Source organism: Chlorocebus sabaeus, chromosome X, assembly GCF_047675955.1.
Source record: "Chlorocebus sabaeus isolate Y175 chromosome X, mChlSab1.0.hap1, whole genome shotgun sequence".
Lineage (NCBI taxonomy): Eukaryota > Metazoa > Chordata > Mammalia > Primates > Cercopithecidae > Chlorocebus > Chlorocebus sabaeus.
In genome coordinates, this window is record NC_132933.1 from 22,085,954 (window position 1) to 22,110,741 (window position 24,788).

The following is a 24,788-nucleotide window of genomic DNA, read 5'->3' on the forward strand; positions in this document are numbered from 1 at the left end:
CAGAGATCACACCACTGCACTCCAGCTTGGGCAACAGAGTGAGACTCTGTCTCAAAAAAAAAAAAAATCCAAAAACAGGTAACCAGGCCTGGTGGCATGCACTTGTAACCCCAGCTACTCAGGAGGCTGAGGCAGGAGAATCACTTGAACCTGGAGGTTACAATGAGCCATTTCACTCCAGTCTGGGTGATAGAGTTTTGGTCTCAAAAAAGAAAAAATAAAGTGTGTGTGTGTGTGTGTGTATATATATATGTATATATATGCATGGAAATAATCCAAATTTATTTATTTATTGCCTTGACAAATTGTATTGTAGTGCTTTTCATCTTTATCAGTACATTGATTGTTCTCACTCTTTGTCAAGCATTATTCTTTAATTAACTAGTGGGAGAATACTGTAAGACTTATATCTAAAAGACAAATTATAAAATACACACGCACACACATACACAAACAGACATACCCTCAGGAAATACTTTAAGAATATGTAGTGTAATGGGAACATGCTGAGTTTTTATGTTAAATGGCGAGACCAGGAGATGAAACTTTGAATAACCTTGATAGGAATTGAACATATGTAGTATGAGTATCATGCTATGTGGAGCATATATGGCATGCAGTAATTACAGCTATCTGGTCCCTCCTCTATGCCAAATTGTTGCTTACAATGCAACACATGAGCTAAAACATGAAGAACTCCCTGGTTGTCTGGAAGGGGGGCCAGAACAGAGACCACCAGGATTTGTAAATCCTGCTGGTCTGGGAGACTCAAGCAATTTTATGCTTGTGCCTTCATCCCCAAATTTATCCCCGGAGGGAGACAGTTTGATGCCATGGAAAGTACTGGACCGATAAATCTGAGGTAAATCATAATCATATAGACTAGGTTAGGAGGATTTTAAATTTCTGAACAAATAAGATTTCTGATGAGGGTGGGTGGTTTAGGCCTTGGTTTGATTTCAGATGGAAAACAAAAGCAAAAGTGCCACAGTAAGACCTGATGACTCCAAACTGGGCAAAAAGCAAGGAAGCAATGTTTCCTTGTGCCTTTGTCTCTGGGTGGTGTTTTTTCAGACAAGAAGGGCGGGAGAAGAGGACTCCAAGACACCTGTTGACACATCTAGAGCACTGCTGCCACTGTGAGGACTTAGTTTAACGACGCCCTACACCCTGTGCCTAAGCCATGTCAATGTCCTTCCCCTGAGGACAATCCTTCCACCTGTTGGGGAAGGTCTGGCCTGTGGGGAGGGGGAAGAGAGTTGAGCTCCATGCTGCTCATCCTTGCCTTCTCCTCTAAGACCACACTTTTGGAGGCCGAAGTGGGCAGATCGCCTGAGGTCGGGAGTTCAAGACCAGCCTGGCCAGCATGGTAAAACCCCATATCTACTAAAAATAAAAAAATTAGCCGGGTGTGGTGGCAGGCGCCTGTAATCCCAGCTACTTAGGAAGCTGAGAATCGCTTGAACCTGGGAAGGGAAGGTTGCAGTGAGCCGAGATCTCGCCATTGCACTCTAGCCTGGGCCACACAGCGAGACTCCATCTCTCTCTCTCTCTCTCTCTCTCACACACACACACACACACACACACACACACACACACACAAAGACTGGACATTGGCAGTGTCTTGGTATAGAACCTGGAGAGTGAAGGAAAGTAAATACTGTGAATGTCCGTTGGTAAAACCATGCTCCTTGTGTGCGGTACTGATGCTACCAGAGACCCAAAGACTCGTAGCAAGATGCCAGCATGTGAAAGCCTGCCAACTCTTGCTCCAAGGGGCAGGAACAGGAGACAGATGCCCACAAGAGCCTGCATGTGTCTTTGGGTGGGTTCCTGCTGTCTTGCCCACAAGTTGGGGAATGGAGGCCCTGCCCCGGAACTTCCTGTACCAGGACTGCCTGGCAACTGCTGCTTCAATCCAAGCCCCTCACTCTCCAGGTTCTACACCAAGATACCACCAATGTCCAGGCCTCTCTTAAGACCTTAGAAGAGAAGCCAAGAAGACGTAGCCTGGAGCCCAATCCTCTTCCACCTCGGCATAGATCAGATCTTCCGCCACAGTGAGGCTTCCAGGGAAGGACGCTGTAATGGCGGATTCTGTGTTTAAACGATTTCCTCACGGTGGCAGTAGTGCTTCACGTTTTCATGAAAGCTCTGTCTAGGAGCCCTCTTCTCCCGCCTTTTCTGCCTGAAAAAACGCCACCCAGAGACAAAGGCGCCACCAAACATGGCCACCAGGAGATTTGTCCAGTTTAGTGCAACCTGGTCTTACTGTTGAATTTTTGCTATTTTCTTTCCACCTGAAAACAAATGAGGCCTAAACCACCCATGCTCCTCAGGAATCTTGTTCTTTCAGAAATTAAAATATACTCCTCGCTGAGTCTATCTGGGTATGATTTACATCACACTGTTACAGGTCCAGCAAGTTCCATGGCATTAAATTGTCTCCTTCAGGTGATAAATTGGGTGGATAAAGGTACAATAAGGAAAAAATATATCTGAAACTTGGAGAAGATCTTTGGCAAACAATTTTAAAATCCTGGTGATCTTTGACCTGGTTCCCCTCTCGGACAACCAGAGAGTTCTTCATGTTCTAGAATCACGGGTTGCATTGTAGGCAAAAATTTGGTTTAAGTCATAGAGTGAGGACCAGAAAGCAGTCATTACTGCCTGTCATATATGCTCCACATGGCTTGATCCTCATAGTCCCTATGTTCATTTCCTGTAGAGATTACTCAGTTTCATCTCATGGTCTCAACATTTAACACGAGAACACAGCATGTTCCCATGCATTACATATTCTTCAGGCATTTCCTGAGACATTAGATGCTGTATGTGGGGGGATGGGTGTGTGTGTTATGTTCTGCCCCTTGGAGCAAGAGTTAGCAGGCTTTCAGGCAGTATTACTGTATCATGGTCCTTTGTTGCAGCAGTATGAGAACACCAAAGACAGGCCTGTTCCAGGTGTGATAAAGCAGGAGCCAGTATGTTTTCTGATAGTCTCAAGGGCATCTAGCTGTCTAGAGACTGAAAGGACCTAAAGTTTCACATCTTCTAGTAGAGTTGTTTTTTGGTTTTGTTTTTTTAGATGGAGTCTTGCTCTGTCACCCAGCCTGGAGTGCGGTGGCACGATCTCAGCTCACTGCATCCTCTGTCTCCCAGGTTGAAGGGATTCTCTTGTCTCAGCCGCCTGAACAGCTGAGACTACAGGTGGGCTCCACCAAGTTCGGCTAATTTTTGTATTTTTAGTACAGATGGCATTTCACCATGTGGGCCAGGCTGGTCTCAAACTCCTGACTTCATGTGATCAGCTCGTCTTGACTCCCCAATGTGCTGGATTACAGCCTTAAGCGACTGTGCTAGGTCGTTCCTGTTTTTAAATTTTTTATTTATTTACTTTCTTAGTGTAGTTGTTACACATAAAGGGATGGGAACCAAAAGGAGTGAAAAGGATTGAAAATCAATCCACATTTTAAAAGTGCTTGTCTGTTGGAGGTAGCATTACCCATGATCTCACTTTGTTAGTGGTGGCGGAGAACCAAGTTACCCCGAGTAACAGGCAGCATGTCCATATAGCTCCAGAGGAACTTCAGTCCTTGCCTCCTCAGAAGAAAAAACTCAACTGAGGGGCATAAAGCAGAAAAAGAGACTGAGGCAAAATTCAGAACAGGATTGGAAATTTATTTAACAGGCTTTAGAACAGGAAAGAAAGGAAAGAAAGAACGCTCAGAAGAGATCCAAGTGGGTGCCTGACTGGCCAAGAGAACAAAAAGACCTTTTAACCTTGATCCTGGGACCTTATAGGCTCGCCTCTTTCCCATGATTCTTCCTTTAGGGTGAGCTTTCCGCATGCGCAGTGCTCTCCTTACCGTTTGGAATTGAGCACTGTGCAGTGTGTTCAGGGAGTTATACACATGCCCATGTGAGGCTTTTTTCCTTTTTCCTGGTGGCATGCACCTGGAATGTCATATTTCGCCATTTTTTCTCTTAATATGCATGCCCAAGAAGCTGCTTCTCCCTGGGGCCTGCATTCAATCCACACTTTTAATATTAACGTGTGGACCATCAGGAGATTGCCTCTCCCGTGCTACCAAATTATCATTTTTAGGGGGACAATGTGATCATTGCTGAACCATCAGGTGACATTCCTGTTGGTTGGGGGAAAGCCCTTTACTGCCCTGCTCATTGCCTATGTAACTAACTGTAACAACTTTGCTTTTTCATGTATGACTGTTGCATCAGGCAGATTTTGAAGAAGGATGAATGTTTCTACAAATTCAAAAACAGGTGACAAAAGTGACATCAGTGAAAATGGTGCAGTAGACACTTTCTGTTAGTCCATCTCTCCAGAAAAGCAACTCAAAACAATTAATAATGTATAATTAGAAGATCATTTTCTCAGCACGATATATGGGGCATTTATTAAAAACCTACAGCTAACAATATAGTCAAGAGGGAAAGACTGAAAGCTTTGCTTCTAAAATCATGAAGAGAAGAACATCCACTTTTGCCACTTCTATTGAACATTATACTTAAAATTCTAGCCCGGGGCATCAGGCAATGAAGCTATATAAAAGACAACCCAATTGAAAAGAAAAAATTGAAATTATTTCTCTTCACAAATGCGATGATCTTATAAAAAATGCTTAAAAATCCAGAAAAAAAACAATATTAGAGCTAGTGAACAGTATCTCGCAAGCACAGCAGGATAGTACATTAACTCGGAAAAATCAGTTGTAGTTTTATTTGTGTACACTAGTAATGAATAATCTGAAAATTAAGAAAGCAATTCCCTTTACAATAGCATCAAAATGAATCATATTTTTAGGACAATAGTTAATAGATGAAAGTCTTATACATTGAAAATCACAAAATATTGTAGAAGAAGTTAAAGATAACCCTGATTTTAAAAAAGGACATCCCGTGGTAATGGGTTGGAAGACAAAATATTTTTAACATACCAATACTACCCATTGAGATCTATAAATTTAATGCAATCCTTATTATTATCCCCATGAGCATTGGTTGTTTTTGTACAAAAGGAACACAAATTCTAAAGATCCTGTTAAATTGCAAGAGATCTGATAACCAATGTAAAGTTTGAGTAAGAAAAATCAAGGCGGAAGAGTCACACTTCTAGATTTCAAAACTTACTAGAAAAGCTAGAATAATCAAAGCAGTGTGATAATTAAGTAAGAATACACACAGTGATTAATGGAAGAGATGGAGAGTCTGGAAATAAACCCAGACATTGTCGTCAATTCATTTTTGACAAAGTTATTAAGGTCATTTCATGAGTAGTTAATAGAGTCTTTAACAAATAGTACTTAGACAACTGGTTATGCACATGCAAAAGGATGAATTTAGGCTGGGCACAGTGGCTCACGCCTGTAATTCCAGCACTTTGGGAGGCCGAGGCAGGCGGATCACTAGGTCAGGAGATCCAGACCATCTTGGCTAACACGGTGAAACCCCGTCTCTACTAAACAATTAAAAAAAAAAAAAAAATAGCTGGGCGTGGTGGCGGGCACCTGTAGTCCCAGCTACTTGGGAGGCTGAGGGAGGAGAATAACGTGAACCCAGGAGGCGGAGCTTGCAGTCAGCCGAGATTGCACCACTGCACTACGGCCTGGGAGACAGAGCGAGACTCCATCTAAAAAAGAAAAAAAAAAAAAAATGCAAAAATTATCAGGTGTAGTGGCATGTGCCTGTAATCCCAGCTACTGGGGAGGCTGAGGCAGGAGAATCGCTTGAACCCAGGAGGCAGAAGTTGCAGTGAGCCGAGATTGCCCCACTGCATTCGAGCCTGGGCAACAGAACAAGACTCCATTTAAAAAAAAAAAAAGAGAGAGAGAGAGAGATATCAAAAAGATAACCAATGGAAGAAATTTGAAAACACCTTAAGTGAAAGAGACAAGACTAAAAAGACCACTTACTGAGATGATCAGTAGTGAGGGAAAGTAGATGAATGTTTGTCAGGGGCTGGGCAGGAGCGGAATGGGGAATGACTGCTTAATGGGTCCAGGGTTTTCTTTTGTGGTAATGAAAATGCTTTGCCAATAGATAGAGATAGTGCTTGCACTGCATTGTGAATGTACTAAATGCCACTGAATTTCACACATTTTAATGGTTAATTTTATGCTATGTGAATTTTACCAACTCAGTTTTTAAAAGTGCCAATACTTTTAAAGCTGTCATTATTTCCATGAATAATTAATTCTATTTGAAAAGTACTCAAGTTATCAGTGAAGAAAACTTGTTTTAACTATTATACTACAAGGTGGCCTGATATGGTGCCTCATGCCTCTAATCCTAGCACTTTGGGAGGCTGAGATGGGAGCGTCACTCTAGTCCAGGAGTTCCAGATCAACCTGAGCAACATAGCTAAGCCCCGTATATAAAATTTAAAAAAATAAATAAATAAAAAACAGTTATACTACAGGGGAATTTGAACATTAATTTATAAAAGTTGGTATTATGTGTGCATAGGCAAGAGTGATTATATCTTCTATGTTTGACCTACTGTGTGGTTTCTACTTTATAATTTCTTAAACTTCTCCTAGAGTAAAATATGAAAAAATTACAAGCACTGAAAAGTATATATTGATGTAGATATATTCAATGAGTATAAGGTGATACTGAAGATTTTGTACAAAATTTCAAGCATTAGGCATCCAATTATATTTAAACTGTGTCGAGTGTGTGTGTATTTATATCTGTCTGTAGGTATATTACAAAATTTTAAATGCTGTATATGTATGACTTTTTAGACAGTGTCTCACTCTGTTGCTCAGGCTGGAGTGCAGTGGTATGATTATGGCTCACTGCAGCATCAACCTCCCTGGGCTCAGGTGGTCCTCCCACCTCTGCCTCCTATGTAGCTGGGGCTTCCATTGCATACCACCATGCTCACCTATTTTTTGTATTTTTTGTATAGACAAGGTCTCACTATATTGCCAGGGCTGACCTTGAACTCCTGGGCTCAAGCTATCCACCTGCCTTGGCCTCCCAAAGTGCTGGGATTACAGTTGTGAGCCACTATGCCTGGCCAATGCCATACATTTTTAATCATGGTAGATGTTATAATGAGTATATGTTTGAAAATGACATTTTTGGCCAACAAATTCTTATCTTCAATTCATCGTTATATAAACAGAGACACTAATGAAGCATTCTAGCTGCATGTGAGTGGTGTGAATGCATCCATTTTACAGCTTTCTTTTTCTGTTTGTTTGTTTGTTTGTTTGTTTTTTGTTTTTGTGAGACGGAGTCTCACTCTGTAGCCCAGGCTGGAGTGCAGTGGCATGATCTTGGCTCACTGCAACCTCTGCCTTCCGGGTCCCGGTTCAAACAATTCCCCTGCCTCAGCCTCCCAAGTAGCTGGGATTACAGGTATGCGACACCATTCCCAGTTAATTTTTGTATTTTCAGTGGAGATGGGGTTTTACCATGTTGGCCAGGCTGGTCTTGAACTCCTGACCTCGTGATCCACTCGCCTCGGCCTCCTAAAGTGCTGGGATTACAGGCATGAGCCACTGTGCCTGGCCATACAATTTTCTTAGGTTACACATCTAGGTGACTGAATGTGTGAGATGCCTATTTCAACTACAATTTATTGAATTTTGTTATCTTTCTTTGAAGGTTTTAAAGATAAAGTTTTAAGGTAAGAATCAGGAATAAGAATTCTAGAAGAATTAAAAATTCTAATTTTCAGAGGTATAAGTATGTATTATACATCTGTTTATATTGTAGATAAATATGTATTTATATGTTTATGTATGTTCAAATATATATATTTTTTAGCCAGGCACGGTGACTCACTCCTGTAATCCCTGCACTTTGGGAGGCCAAGGCGGGCAGATTACCTGAGGTCCAGAGTTCGAGACCAGCTTGGCTAACATGGCAAAACTCCGTCTCTACTAAAAATACAAAATTAACTGGGCGTGGTGGCGCACACCTGTAGTCTCAGCTACTCCGGAGGCTGAGGCAGGAGAATCCCTTGAGCCCGGAAAGTGGAGGTTGCAGTGAACCAAGATGGTATCACTGCACTCCAGCCTGGGAGACAGAGTGAGAATCCATCTCAAAAAGAAAATTAATATATTTATATATATTTATATATGTATATGTATTTTTTAGATTTAAAAGTGAAAATTGAGAACTTATGTTTTCATGAATAGTCCAAATAAGAAGTTCTTTGCAAATATTTTATTGTCTAAAATTCAGATATTGCAATTTTTTATGAGAATATCAAAAACTCCTCAGCAATCAGATGTGAAACTTTTAATTCTTCAACCTTATGTATAGCTAAATTCAATTAAAATGTAAATTTATTGTGTGTTTGACTGTATACATAGAACTTTTTATCTGTATATTGAAAAAATGGGAGTAAATATGGAAATGGTTATCAGTGTTTAATATATAGTTTTATGACATTGCTTTTCTCTTCATCAGCATATGGTTACTTTTTTACTTTGCAAGTTCCATGTCTTTGTTACTAATGAGAAAATATAGGACTGATTCCTAATGAAAAAGAGTAAGACATATACACAACGAAGTCATAGGACACAGTCTTAAGTCATAGCCATTTAATGACACTGGAAAATATTTCTGTTCCAATGTTAAATAATGAAACCATGAGACAAAATTCTGTGATCCATCTGATTAGAATTTATAGTCATTCCCATATTTTTGTCCATTCAACTAGGGCTGTGTGTGTTTTGTCAGGCTGGAGAGCTACCCGAACCCTTATGTTAGAGCCCTACTAAATATTGGCCTCCCTCTCAACATATAAGGCCTAACGACTAGGTCAGATCGTGCGGTAAAACTCCTAGGGAACCTGGGTAGGGAGTCAGGACAAGAATCACATGGCCTGGTGCCTAGATTTGCTCTTCTGAAAGACCTTAGGGGTAAGACTTTTTTTTTCTTCTCTCCTTAGGCATGGAAGCCTAAGGTTTGTCTCCAAAACTATAAGACTATTTGACATCATAATAAAACACTGCAGATATGATGCTGAGTAAGAGTGGAAATGGGAAGACTTGGTTGTGCAGTAACTGAGTTCTTGAAAAGAGGAAATGCTTGATGAGGGTGAGTGGATTACATAACTGTTTAATATCCAATGGAAACCAAAAGAAAATGGCTAAGTGGAACATGTTTACATGAATTGAGCAAAATATTGGGTAGCCATAGTTTCTGGTGTCTTTGTTTCTTCTTGGCCTTCTTTTTGAAACGTGTAGTCATGTATGTGTAAACATTCAAACAAAAAGTTGATAGTGTCTACTTTACTAAAGTAATATTCTTGAGGCTGTATTTTAAGATTTACCTTTATTTGCCAGGCGCAGTGGCTCATGCCTATAATCTCAGCACTTTGGGAGGCCGAGGCTGGCCGATCACGAGGTCAGGAGTTCGAGACCAGCCTGGCCAACATAGTGAAACCCTGTCTCTACAAAAATACAAAAATTAGCAAGGTGTGGAGGCACACACCTGTAATCCCAGCTACCTGGGAGGCTGAGGCAGGAGAATCACTTGAAACCAGAAGGTAGAGGTTGCAGTGAGCCGAGATCGTGCCTCTGCACTCCATCCTGGGCGAAAGAGTGAAACTGTCTCAAAAAAAAAAAAAAAAAAAAAAAAAAATTTACCTTTATTTACATTGAAGGTGTGAAATGTTGAAAAATAAGACTTAGTACTGTGGACATTCAAATGAATTCGTGCTCTCAAAGGTTTCTTAAAATACACATTTGGTCTGATCCAAACCACAGTGTACTCAGTAATCCACTTTTAATATAGATTTATTTTTTGCTGAAATTAACAATGTACTTATTGAGAGATATGAATGGAAATAATCCAAAAGTTCATGAGTTGCCTTGACAAGTTGTATGGTAGTGGTTTTCTTCGTTATTAATACATGGACTATTCTTAATATTTGTCAAGCATTATTCTTTAACTTACTATTTGGAAAATACTGTAATCCTTATACCTAAAAGACAAATTATAAAACTCTCAGAGAAACACACAATTATAAACACACACAGCCCATAAAGTCTCAAGAAATACTTGAAGAATATGTGATGGCATGGGCACGTGCTGTGTTTGATGTTAAACGATGAGACCATTAGATGAAACTCAGAGTAACCTTGACAGGAATTGAACATATGTACTTTGAATATATATGGCATGCAGTGATGAGCATCACCTGGTTTCTTCTCTAGTGGCTCATGCCAAATTCTTGCCTACAATGCACCACAGAAGACGCATAAGGCTCTCAGAATAGGGAGAACTCCCTGGATGTCTCACAGGGGAGCCAGGTCAAAGAACTCTGGGATTTTTAAATTGTTTGCAGGAGAAGATCTTTTCCGCTTTCAGCCCTTTTCTCCTTTTTGTGCGTTCACCCACCGAATTTATCCGCTGAGATGGTTTGATGCCACGGAAATTACTGGACCTGTAACTCTGAAGCAAATAAAACTAACACAGACTAGCTCAGGAGACTACGTAATTTTTGAAAGAACAAGATTCCTGATGAGGGCAGCTGGTTTAGGCCTTGGTTTGATTTCTTTTCTTTCTTTCTTTCTTTTTTTTTTTTTTATTTGAGACGGAGTTTCTCTCTTGTTGCCCAGGCTGGAATGCAATGGCACGATCTTGCAACCTCTGCCTCCCGGGTTCAAGCGATTCTCCTATCTCAGCCTCCCGAGTATCAGGGATTACAGGTATGCGCCACCACGCCCGGGTAATTTTGTATTTTTAATAGAGATGGGGTTTCTCCATGTTGGTCAACCTGGTCTCGAACTCCCGACCTCAGGTGATCTGCCCTCCTTGGCCTCCCAAAGTGCTGGGATTACAGGCGTGAGCCACTGCGCCCGGCCTTTGGGTTGATTTCAAGTTGAAAATCAAAAGAAAAAGTGCAGCAATAAGACCAGCAAGCTCCAAACTGCAAGATATAAGGCTTCCAGGTTTGGAACGCCTTTATTTATGGGTGGCTTTTTTTTGAGGCAAGAAGGGCGGGAGAAGAGGACTCTGAAACAGGGTTTCTTCCTATATCTGGAGCCATACTGCCATCGCGAGGATGTCGTTTAAAAGAAAAAATCCTTCTGCCATTACAGGGTTCTTCCCGTGAGGACTACCTGTTGGGGAAAGTCTGATCTGTGGGAAGGTGGAAAAGGCTTGGGCTCCATTCTAGGTAGGAGTCCTTGTCTTCTCATCTAAGGCCTTAAAAGAGAATTGGATATTGGCGGTATCTTGGTGTAGAACCTGGAGAGTGAACATTCTGAAAGCAAATCCTGTAAACTTCCCCTGGAATAACCCTGTTCTATGTGCGCGGTACTGATGCTACCAGAGACCCAAAGATCCATAGCCAGCACGAGAACGTTGGCTGACTCTGGCTCCAAGGGACAGGAAGAAGAGACAGATGCCCGCAAGAGCCTCCAAGCGTCTTTGGGAGGGTTCCTGCAGTCCTGCCTACACCAGGAGGAACCGAGGCCCCGCCCCACGACTTCCTGTGCCGGGACCGCCTGGCGGCTGCTGGTTTACTCCAAGTCCATCACACTCCAGGTTCTACACCAAGATACCGGCAGCGTTAAGGTCTCTCTTCAGGCCTTAGAGGAGAAAGCAAGAAGACCTGGAGCCCAAGCGTCTACCACCTCCCACAGTTCAGACTTCTCCCCACAGCGAATCTTTCCGGGAAGGACGCTGTAATGGCGTATTATACCTTTATACGATTTCCTCACGGTGGCAGTAGTGCTTCACATTTTCAAGAAATCCCTATCTTGGAGTCCTTTTCTCCCGCCCTTCTTGTCTGAAAAAACGCCACCCAGAGACAAAGGCGCCACCCAATATGGCTGCCTGGAGATTTGTCCAGTTTGGTGCAACCTGGTCTTACTGTTGAATTTTCGCTTTTTTTTTTTTTCCCCATCTCTAAACAAAATGAGGCCTAAACCACCCATGCTCATCAAGAATCTTGTTCTTTCAGAAATTAAATATACTGCTCATTGAGTCTATCTGGGTATGATTTACCTCACACAGTTACAGGTCCTGGAAATTGCATGGCGTAGTGTCTCCTTCAGGTGATAAATTGGGTGGATGAAGGTACAACAACGAAGATAGATATCAGATGGATAGATAACCAATGCAAGAAATTTGGAACATGCTAAGTGAAAGAAGGAAAACGAAAAAGGCCACTTACTCTGATTTCAGTAGTGAGGGAAAGCAGATGAGTGTTTGCCGGGGGCTGGGCAGAGAGTAGAATGGGGAATGACAACTTAATGAGTCCCGGGTTTTATTTTGTGGTAATGAAAATGATTTGCCACTAGATAGTGGTAATGCTTGCAGTGCATTGTGAATATACACTCAATTTCACACATTTTAATGATTAATTTTTTGTTTTACGAATTTTACAAATTCAGTTTTTAAAAGTGCCAATACATTTAAACGTATCATTATTTCCATGAATAATTAATTATATTTGAAAAGTATTCAAGTTTTTAGTGAAGAAAACTTGTTTTAACAGATATACTACAAGGCAGCCAGGCTCGGTGCCTCATGCCTGTAATACTAGCACTTCGGGAGGCAGAGTTGGGTGCATCGTTTGAGGCCAGGAGTTCGAGATCAGCCTGGTCAACGTAGCGAAACCCCATATCTAAAATTTAGGAAAAAAAAAAAAAAGAAGAAGGAAAAGAACCAGTTACACTACAGGGGAATTTGAACATTAGTTTATAAAGTTCATATTATATGTGCATAGGGAAAATTGATTATTTCTTCTCACTGTGGTTGACCTATCGTATGTTTTCTGCTTTATAATTTCTTAAAGTTCTAGAGTAAAATATGAAAAAAATTCAAACACTGGAAAGTAAATATTGACGTAGATATATTCAGAGTATAAGGTGATGCTGAAGATTTTGTAGAAAATTTCTAACAATATGAATTCGATTATATTTAAACTGTGTCGAGTGCGTGTGTATCTGTCTGTAGGTATATTACAAAATTTTAAATGCCATCTATATATTTTTATATATATATATATATTTTTTTTTAGACAGTGTCTCACTCTGTTGCCCAGGCTGGAGTGCAATGGCATGATCATGGTTCACTGCAGCATCAACCTCCCTGGGCTCCGGTGGTCCTCCTACCTCCATTACCTAAGTAGCTGGGGTTTCCATTGCAAACCACCATGACCGGCTATTTTTTGTAGAGACGGGGTCTCACTACATTGCCAGGACTAGTCTTGAACTCCTGGGCTCAAGCTATCCACCTCCTTGGCCTCCCAAAGTGCTGGGATTACAGTTGTGAGCCACTGTGCCCAGCCAATGCTATATATTTTTAAGCCTGATAGGTGTTATAGTGAGTATATGTTTGAAGATGGTATTTTTGGCCAACAAATCATGTCTTTAATTCATCATTATATAAACAGAGACACTAATGAAGCATTTTAGCATTGTGTGAATGCATCCATCTTGTAGTTTTCTTAGTTCACACATCAAGGTGTCTGAATGTGAGAGATGCCTATTTCAACTATCATTTATTGAATTTTTTTATCTTTCTTTTAAGATTTCAAAGATCAAATTTTAAGGAAAGAATTAGGAATAAAAATTCTAGAAGAATTAAAAATGTCAGTTTTCAGAGGTATAAGTGTGCATAATACATACGTTTATATTGTATATAAATATGTATTATGTTTATATGTGCATAAATATATTATACTTAAAAGTGCAAATTGACTACTTATTTTTTGTTTTGAGATGGAGTCTCACTCTATGGCAGAGGATAGAGTGCAGAGGCATAGTCTCTGCTCACTACAACCTCCACCTCCCCTGTTCAAGCGATTCTACTGCCTCAGCCTCCTGAGTAGCTGGGATTACAGGTGCCTGCCACTACACCCAGCTAATTTTTGTATCTTTAGTAGAATCTGGTTTCACCATGTTGGCCAGGCTGGTCTCTAACTCCTGTCCTCGTGATCCACCCGTCTTGGCCTCCCAAAGTGCTGGGATTACAGGCGTGAGCCACCGCAACCGGCCGAGTACTTATGTTTTCATGAATAGTCCAATCAAGAAGTTCTCTGCAAATATTTTATTGTCTAAAATTTAGCTATTGCAAATTTTTTATGAGAATATGAAAAACTCCTCAGGAATCATATGTGAAACTTTCTTCAACCTTATGTATAGCTAAATTCAACTAAAATATTAGTTTATTGTTGTGTTTTTTCTTTTTATACTTTAAGTTCTAGGGTACATGTGCACAACGTGCAGGTTTGTTACATATGTATACATGTGCCATGTTGGTGTGCTGCACCCATTAGCTCGTCATTTACATTAGGTATAAACTGTATAGATCGAACTTTGTCTCTGTGTTGAAAACATGGGAGTAAATATGGAACTGTTTGTGTGTTTGTTTGTTTTTGAGACAGAGTCTCGCTCGGTTGCCCAGGCTGGAATACAGTTACGTGATCTCAGCTCACTGCAACTTCCGCCTACTGCGTTCAAGCAATTCTCCTGCTTCAGCCGTCCTAGTAGCTGGGACTACAGGCATGTGCCACCATGCCCGGCTAAATTTTTGTATTTTTAGTAGATATGGGGTTTCACCATGCTGGCCAGGCCGGTCTCAAACTCCTGACCTCGTGATCTGCCCGCCTCAGCCTCCCAAAGTTCTGGGATTACAGGTGTGAGCCACCATGCCTGGCGCATAATACAGAACTGTTTATCAGTGTTTAATACACAATGTTATGGCATTGCTTTTCTCTTGATCAGCATATGGTTATTTTTATCTTCTTTGCAAGTTCCACGGCTTTGTTAATAACGAGAAAATATAGGACTGATTCCTAACTGAAAAACAATAAGACACATACAAAACAAAGTCACAGAACACAGTCGTAAGTCACAACCTTTTAATGACACTGGAAAATATTTCTGTTCCAATGTTAAATAATGAAGCCATGAGACAAAATCCTATGATCCATCTGATTAGCATTTATAGTCATTTGTGTATTTGTGTCCATTCAAATAGGGCTGTGTGTGTCTTGTCAGGCTGGAGACCTCTCCGTACCCTTATGTTAGAGCTCCACTGCATATCGGCCTCCCCCTCAACATGTAAGGCCTACTGCCTAGGTCAGATATGGAGTAGAACTGCCAGGGAACCTGGGTAGGGAGTCAGGACAAGAACCACATGACCTGGTGTCTAGATTTGCTCTTCTCCAAGACCTTAACGGTAAGCTTTTTTTCTCTTCTCTCCTTAGGCATGGATCACTAAGGTCTGTTCCCAATAGGAGAAGACTATTTGACATCATAATAAAACACTGCAGATATGATGCTGAGTGAAAAAGAGTAGAAATGGGAAAACTTGGTTGTGCAGAAACTGAGCTCTTAAAGAGAGGAGATACTTTATGAGGGTGAGTGGATAACCTCTCAGTTTAATAGCCAATGGAAACCAAAAGCAAATGACTAAGAGTGGAGTATGTTTACACAAATTGAGCAAAATGTTAGGTAGTCATAGTTTCTGGTGTCTTTGTATCTTCATGGCCTTTTTATTGAAGCATGTAGTGATGTATCTGTAAACATTCAAACAAAAAGCAGATAGTGTCTACTTTTCTAAGGCAATATTCCTGAGGCCCTATTTTAAGATTTACCTTTATTTATATTGAAGGCGTGAAATGTTGACATATAAACTTAGTACTGTTGACATTCTAATGAATTCACGCATCTGAAAGATTCGGTAAAATACACACTTGGTCTTATCCACACCACAGTGTGCACAGTAATCCACTTTTAACACATTTATTTTTTGCATGAAATTAACAATGTATGTACATATTGAAAGATATGCATGGAAATAATCCAAAAGTTCATGAGTCGCCTTGACAAGTTGTATGGTAGCAGTTTTCTTCATTATTAATACATGGATTTTTCTTAATCTTTGTCAAGCATTATGCTTTAATTTACTAGTTGGAGAGTACTGCAATCTTTATACCTAAAAGACAAGTTATAAAACTCTCAGAGACACACACAAACACAAACACGAACACACACACCCCATAAATTCTCAGGAAATATTTGAAGAATATGTAATGACATAGTGACATGCGGTGTTTTGATGTTAAATCATGAGACCATGAGATGAAACTCTGAGCCACGTTGACAAGAATTAGACATAGGTGCTATGAGTGTCATGTCATTTGGACTATATATGGCATGTGGTAATGAGCGTAACCTGGTTTCTCTTCTAATGACTCATGCAAAATTGTTGCCTACAATGCACTACAGAAGGCTCTTAGAATACGAAGAACTCCCTGGATGTCTGATCAGGGAGCCAGGTCCAAGACCTCTGGGATGCTTTTTGTTTTGTTGTGTTTTGTTTTGTTTTTTGAGACCAGTCTTGCTCTGTTACCCAGGCTGGAGCGCAGTGGCGCGATCTTGGCTCACCGCAACCTCCCTCTCCTGGGTTCAAACAATTCTCCTACCTCAGACTCCCGAGTAACTGAGATTACAGACGCCCGCCACCATCCCCAGCTAATTTTTGCATTTTTAGTAGAAACGGGGTTTCAGGGGTTTCACCACGTAGGACAGGCTGGTCTCCAACTCCTGACCTCAGTCATTCTGCCCGCCTTGGTCTCCTGGAATTACAGGCCTGAGCCACCACACCCTCCCGCTTGGGATTTTTAAATTGTTTACTGGGAAAGATATTTTCCATGCTTTCAGCCCTTTTCTCCTTTTTGTGTGTCCATTCACCGAATTTATCCCCTGAAAGAGACAGTTTGATGCCACGGAAATTACTGGTCCTGCAACTCTGAAGTAAATCAAACCCACACAGACTAGGTCATGAGGATATTTCATTTTTGAAAGAACAAGATTCCTGATGGAGGCAGGTGGTTTAGGCCTTGGTTTGATTTCAAGTGCAAAACAAAAAGAAAAAGTGCAGCAGTAAGACCAGCTGGCTCCAAAATGGGCAAAACAGAAGGCATTCATGTTTGGTGGCGCTTTGTCTATGGGTGGCGTTTTTTCAGACAAGAAGGGCGGAAGACCTGGGCTCCAAGACAGGGCTTCTTGGCATATCTGCAGTACTGCTGCCATCGCGAGGAAGTCGTTTGGTGAATCCCTACGCCGTTATTACAGCGTTCTCTGAGGACTACCTGTTGGGGAAGGACTGGTCTGTGGGGAAGTGGAAGAGGCTTGGGCTCCAGGCTGTGAGTCCTTGCCTTTTTGTCTGAGGCCTTAAAAGAGACATGGACATTGGCGATATTTTGGTATAGAACCTGGAGAGTGAAGGTTCTAATAGCAAATCCTGTAAACTTCCCTTGGAATACCCTTGTTGATTTTGCACGGTACTTATGCTACCAGAGACCCAAAGACCCATAGCAAGATGCCAACACGTGAAAGCCTGCTGACCTTGCTCCAAGGGGCAATTGCATAAGACAGATGTCCCCAAGAGCCTCCATTTGTGTTTGAATGGGTTCCTGCAGTCCTGCCCACCCTAGGAACCGAAGTCCCGCCCCACGACTTCCTGTGCCAGGACTGCCTGGCAGCTGCTGCTTCATTCCAAGTCCCTCACTCTCCAGGTTCTACACCAAGATATCGCCAATGTCCAGGTTTCTCTTCAGGAGTTCCAGGAGAAGCCAAGAAGACCTAGCTTGGAGCCCAAACCTCTTCCACTTTCGCACAGATCAGACCTTCCCCCATAGCCAGGCTTCCCCGAAAGAAGCTATAATGGCGTATTGAGTCTTTAAACCATTTCCTCACGGTGGCAGTAGTACTCCATATTTTCAAGGAAGCCCTATCTTGGAGCCCTTTTCTCCCACCCTTCCTGTCTGAAAAAACGCCACCCAGAGACGAAGGCGCCACCCAACATGGCTGCCTGGAGATTTGTCCAGTTTGGTGCAACCTGGTCTTACTGTTGAATTTTTCCTTTTTTTACTCCGTGTGAAAACAAAATGAGACCTAAACCACTCAGGTTCATCAGGAATCTTGTTCTTTCAGAAATTAAATACACTCCTCACTGAGTCTATCTGGGTATGATTTACTTCACACAGTTACAGATCCAGCAAGTTTCATGGCATAAAATTGTCTCCTTAAGGTGATAAATTGTGTGGATGCAGGTACAACAACAAAGATATCAAAGAGATAGATGACCAATGCATGAAATTTGAACACGCTAAGTGAAAGAAGGAAGTTGAAAAGGGCCACTTATTGTTATGATCAGTAGTGAGGGGAAGCAGATGAGTGTTTGTCAGGGACTGGGCACAGAGAGAGCCCAATGCGGAATGACTGCTTAATGGGTCCGGGGTTTTGTTTTGTGGTAATGAAAATGATTTGCCACTATGTAGTGGTAATGCTTGGATGGCATCTTGAATGTACTAGATACCACTCAATTTCACACATTTTAATGGTTAATTTTATGTTATATGAATTTTACAAACTCAGTTTTAAGAAGTGCCAATACTTTTAAACCTATCATTATAATTATATTAGAAAAGTGCTCAAATTATCAGTGAAGAAAACTTGTTTAGAACAGTAATACTACCAGGTGGCCAGGTGCCTCATGCCTATAATCCTAGCACTTTGGGAGTCCGAGATGGGATGATCGCTTGAGGTCAGGAGTTCGAGGTCAGCCTCGTCAACATAGCGAAACCCCGTATCTAAGATAAAAAAATAAAAAACCGCCGGGCATGGTGGCTCACGCCTGTAATCCCAGCACTTTGGGAGGCCGAGGCGGATGGATCACGAGGTCAGGAGATCCAGACCATCCTGGTTAGCACCGTGAAACCCTGTCTCTACTAAAAATACAAAAAAAAAAAAAAAAAAAAAAAAAAAAAAAAAATTAGCAGGGCATGGTGGTGGGAGCCTGTAGTCCCAGCTACTCAGGAAGCTTGCAGTGAGCCGGGATCACTTCACTGCACTCCAGCCTGGGCGACAGAGCGAGACTCCATCTCAAAAAAACCAAATCAAACCAAAACATAGCAAAACAAACAAACAAAAGTTACACTACAGAGGAAATTGAACATTAGTTTTAAAAAGTGCATATTATATGTGCATAGGGAAAAGTGATTATTTCTTCTCACTATGTTTGACCTACTATATGTCTTCTGCTTCATAATTTCTTAAAGTTCTTGTAGAGTAAAATATAAAACAATTTCAAGCACTCAAAAGTATATATTGATGTAGATATATTTATTCAAAGAGCATAAGGCGATACTGCAGACTTTGTACAAATTTCAAACATTATGCATCCAATTATATTTAAAGTAAACTGTGTCAAGTGTGTATGTATTTATATCTGTCTGGAGATATATTACAAAATTTTAAATGCCATATATCTATACATATATATATACACACACACACACACACACACATATATATATATGAGACTGTCTCACTGTTGCCTAGGCTGGAGTGCAGTGGCATGATCATGGATCAATGCAGCATCAATCTCCCTGGGATCAGGTGATCTTGCCAACTCTGCCTCCTATACGTACCTGGGGCTTCTGTTGTACCCCACCATGCCCGGTTATTTTTTGTAGACACAGGGTCTACTTACATTGCCAGGGCTGGTATTGAACTCCTGAGCTCAAGCTGTCTACCTGCCTCGGCCTCCCAAAGTGCTGGAATTATAGTTGTGAGCCACCGTGCCTAGCCAAAGCTATAAATTTTTAATCATGGTAGATGTTATACTGAGTATATGTTTGAAGATGGCATTTTTGGTGAACAAATTCACATTTTTAATGCATTGCTATTTAAACAGAGACACTAATGAAGCGTTCTAGCTGCATGTGAGTTTTGTGAGTGCATCCATCTTACAGTTTTCTAAGGTTACACATCTAGGTGACTGAATGTGAGAGATGCCTATTTCAACTATCATTTATTAAATTTTTTTAGCCTTCTTTTGAGATTTTAGAGATAAAATTTTAAGGTAAGAATTAGTAATACAATTTGGAGAATAATTAAAAATCCTTATTTTCATAGGTATAAGTATGTAAAATACATATATATGTTTATATTGTATATAAATATGTATTTGTATGTTTATGTATGTACAAATATACCTATATTAGATTTAAAAGTCCAAGTTGAAAACTTATGTTTTGATGAATAGTCCAAAGAAGAAGTTCTTTGCAAATATTTTATTGTAAAAAATTCAGATATTGCAAATATTTATGAGAATATCAAGAACTCCTCAGGAATCAGATGTGAAAATTTTAATCTTCATCATTATGTATGGCTAAATTCAAGTAAAATGTAAATTTATTGTGGTGGTTGACTGTATATATAGAACTTTTTATCTATATACTGAAAAAGTAGGAGTAAACATGGAAATGGTTATCAGTGTTTAATACGCAGTTTTATGATGTCGCATTTCTCTTCATCAGCAGTTGGTTACTTTTCACTTTGCAAATTCCATGTCTTTGTTACTAATGAAAAAATACAGGACTGATTCCTAACTGAAAAGCAGTAAGACACATACACAACAAAGACGTAGGACACAGTTGTAAGTCATAGCCTTGTAATGACACTGGAAAATATTTCTGTTCCAATGTTAAATGACGAAACTATGAGATAAAATCCTGTGATTCATCTGATTGGGATTTATAGTCATTCCTGTATTTGTGTCCATTCAGCTAGGGTTGTGTGTGTCTTGTCAGGATTGAGAGCTATCTGAGCCCTTATGTTAGGGCCCCATTAAATGACCACTACTCCCTCAACATATAAGGCCTAATGACTAGGTTAGAATATGGAGTAAAACTCCCAGGGAACCTGGGGAGGGAGTCAGGACAAGAACCATGTGGCCTGGTGCCTAGATTTGCTCTTCTCCAAGACCTTAGGGGTAAGCTTTTTTTTTTTTTTTTTTTTTTTTCTTCCTTCTCTCCTTAGGCATGGAAATCTAAGGTCTTTCCAGAATACCACAAGACTACTTGATATCATAATAAAACACCGTAGATATGATGCTGAGTAAGAGTAGAAATGGGAAGACCTGGTTGTGGAGAAACTAAGTTCTTAAAAGGAGGAGATGCTTGATGAGGGTGAGTGGATTACATCTCAGTTTAATAGCCAATGGAAACTAAAAGCAAATGGCTGAGTGGAATATGTTTACACAAATTGAGCAAAATGTTGGGGAGCCATAGTTTCTGGTGTCTTTGTCTCTTCATGGCCTTTTTTTTTACAAACGTGTAGTGATGTATCTGTAAAAATTCTACAAAAAACTGATAGTGTCTACTTTACTAAAGTAATATTTCTGAGGCCCTATATTAAGATTTACCTTTATTTTTATTGAATGCGTGAAATGTTGAGATATAGGACTTAGTACTGGGCCAGGCAAGGTGGCTCTCGCCTGTAATCCCAGGACTTTGGGAGGCCGAGGCAGGTGGATCACGAGGTCGGGAGTTCGAGACCAGCCTGACCAACATGGTGAAACTCCATGGGCGTGGTGGCACACGTTTGTAATCCCAGCTACTCAGGAGGCTGAGGCAGGAGAATTCCTTGAACCCAGGATGCAGACCTTGCAGTGAGCTGAGATCCCACCACTGCGTGCCAGCCTGGGCCACAGAGCAAGACTCTGTCTCAAAGAGAAAAAAAAAAGACTTAGTACTGGTGACATTCTAATAAAATCATTCTCCTCAAATGTTTGTTAAAATACACACTTGGGGTGGCTGGGTGCGGTGGCTCAGGCCTGTAATCCCAGCACTTTGGGAGGCTGAGGCAGGCAGATCATGAGGTCAGGAGATCCAGACCATCCTGGCTAACACGGTGAAAACCTGTCTCTACTAAAAAAAAATACAAAAAATTAGCCGGACGTGGTGGCGGTCGCCTGTAGTCCCAGCTATGTGGGAGGCTGAGGCAGGAGAATGGCGTGAACCCGGGAGGCGGAGCTTGCAGTGAGTGGAGATGTGCCACTGCACTCCAACCTGGGTGACAGAGCGAGACTCCGTCTCAAAAACAAAAACAAAAAAACAAAACACACACTTGGTGTGATCCAAATCACAGTGTACACAGTAATCCACTTTTAATACAGAACAAGATTCCTGATGAGAGCAGGTGGTTTAGACCTTGGTTTGATTTGAACTGGAAACCAAAAGAAAAAGCTCAGCAGTAAGACCAGCTGGCTGCAAACTGGGCTAAATATAAGGCACCCATTCTGCAGGGCCTTTGTCTACAGGTGGCATTTTCTCAGACAGGAGGGGTGGAAAAAGAGGGCTCTGGAAAAGGGCTTCTTTGCATATCTGAAGCCCTACTGCCATCGTGAGGATGTTGTTTAACAAATCCCTAAGCCATTATGACAGTGTTCTCCTGAGGACTACCTGTTGGGGAAGTTCTCTGTGGAGAGGTGGAAGAGGCTTGCTCCATGCTGGGAATCCTAGCTTTCTCATCTAAGGCCTTAAAGGACACCGGGACTTTGGTGGTGTCTTGGTATAGAACCTGGAGTGTGAAGGTTCTACTAGCAAAGCCTATAAACTCCCCTGGGAATAAATCTGTTTGTGCGCGGTACTGGTGCTACCAGAGACCCAAAGACCCGTAGCAAGATGGTAGTACGAGAAAGCCTACTGACTCTTGCTCCAAGGGACAGGAAGAAGAGACAGATGCCCACGAGAACCTCCATGTGTGTTTGAATGGGTTCCTGCAGTCCTGCCCACACCTGGAGGAACCGAGGCCCCGCCCCACCTCTTCCTGTGCCAGGATCGCCTGGCAGCTGCTGGTTCACTCTAAGCCCCTCACTCTCCAGGTTCTACACCAAGATACCACCAATGTTAAGCCCTTTCTTCAGGCCATAGAGGAGAAACCAAGAAGACCTAGCCTGGAGCCCAAGCGTCTGCCACCTCCCACAGTTCAGACTTCCCCCACAGCAACTCTTTCCGGGAAGGACGCTGTAATGGCGTTTTTAAACGATTTCCTCACGGTGGCAGTAGTGCTCCACATTGTCAAGGAATTCCTATCTTGGAGCCCTTTCCTCCCGCCCTTCCTGTCTGAAAAAACGCCACCCAGAGACAAAGGCGCCACCCAATATGGCTGCCTGGAGATTTGTCCAGTTTGGTGCAACCTGGTCTTACTGTTGCATTTTTCCTTTTTTTTTTTTTTTCCATCTAAAAGCAAAATGAGGTCTAAACCACCCAAGCTTCTCAAGAATTCTGTTCTTTCAGAAATTAAATATACTCTTCACTGAATCGATATGGGTATGATTTACCTCACACAGTTACAGGTCCTGGAAGTTCCATGGTATCAAATTGTCTCTTTCAGATGATAAATTGGGTGGATGAAGGTACAAAAACAAAGACAGATGTCTAACAGATAGATATCAAAGAGATAGAAAACCAATTCATGAAATTCGAAACTCTAAGTGAAAGAAGCAGGACTGAAGCAGGAGATGTAAAAGCAAAAAAAAAAAGAGAGAGAAAAACTAGTTCTCTGTGCTGGGCTGACTCACTCCAAGGCAGGACTCTGTCAGGACTTTGATAGCACTCTCAGCAGAGCAGGGGCCCAGAAGGAATGGGCTTTAGAAGCAGGGATAAGAAAAGCAAGTTCTTTGGCCAGGCACGGTGGCTCACACCTGTAATCCCAGCACTTTGGGAGGCTGAGGCAGGTGGATCACCTGAGGTCAGGAGTTCAACACCAGCCTGGCCAACATGGTGAAACTCTAGTAAAAATACAAAAATTAGCCAAGCATGTTGGCAGGCAGCTGTAATCCCAGCTACTTGGAAGGCTGAGGCAGGAGAATCGCTTTAACCAGGGAGGAGGAGGTTGCAGTGAGCCAAGGTTGCGCCATTGCACCCCAGCCTGGGGAACAAGAGTGAGACTCTATCTCAAAAAAAAAAAAAAAAAAAACACAGAAAAGGAAAACAAGTTATTTTTATCAGTTTCCCTTTTGAAATTCTTTCCCTGTACCATTGTTCTTTGTTCTGCTCTCACAACTATTTTTATAACTATTTCTGCAAGCTTGTAAGGATTTTGTAAGTTCCTGTTTTCTAGCTGTGCAGTTATGGTGAAGGTCACAAGACATGCCTGAGTTGTAAAACCTGTCACTGTTTGATAAACTGCCTTTGTTCTGCTTCTGTAAGCTTGCCTACCTGCTTTACAGGTTTTGGGCCCTTTTCAGATATATGTATAAAAGTCAAGCCCTGTCTTGGTTCGGGGCTCAGCCTTTGGACATTAATCTGCTGTGTTGGTGACCACCTAGTAAAATCCTCCTATTCCACCTGTTGGTCTCTCTGGTCTCCTGATTCTGGCAACAAGACCAACAAGGCCACTTGTGATGATCAGTAGTGAGGGAAATCAGATGAGTGTTTGCCAGGGACTGGGCAGAGAGTGGAATGGGGAATGGCTAACTGATGGGTCCAGGATTTTCTTTTGTGGTAATGAAAATGATTTGCCACTACACAGTGGTAATGCTTGCACTGCATTGTGAATGTCCTAAATGCCACTGAATTTAATACATTTTAATGGTTAATTTTATGTTACATGAAGTTTACAAACTCAGTTTTAAAAAGTGCCAATACTTTTAAAGCTATCATTATTTCCATGAATTATTAATTATATTTCAAAAATACTCCAGTTATCAGTGAAAAAAACCTTGTTTTAACAGTTATGGTACATGGTGGCCAGTCAAGGTGCCTCATGCCTGTAATCCTAGCACTTTGGGAGTCCAAGATGGGAGGATCGCTTGAGGCCAGGAGTTCGAGATCAGCCTATTCAACAGAGTGAAACCCCATATCTAAAATTAAAAATACAAAACAACAACAACAATAACAACAACAAGTTATATTACAGGGGAATATGATCATTAGTTTATAAAAGTCCATATTATATATGTATAGGGAACAGATCATATTA

General features: G+C 41.3%; 1 long non-coding RNA gene across 3 annotated transcripts in view; it reads left to right on the top strand.

Annotated features, from left to right (window-relative positions):
• The window catches only part of LOC103232570 (uncharacterized), a 113,277-nt gene that overhangs the window by 48,799 nt on the left and 39,690 nt on the right, over positions 1–24,788 (top strand). For all 3 annotated transcript variants that reach the window (XR_012091908.1, XR_497196.3, XR_005237505.2), the window contains 3 exons: positions 8,936–9,084; positions 15,215–15,367; positions 20,841–20,989. This is a non-coding gene — a long non-coding RNA (uncharacterized lncRNA). The remainder of the gene's footprint in view (positions 1–8,935; positions 9,085–15,214; positions 15,368–20,840; positions 20,990–24,788) is intronic.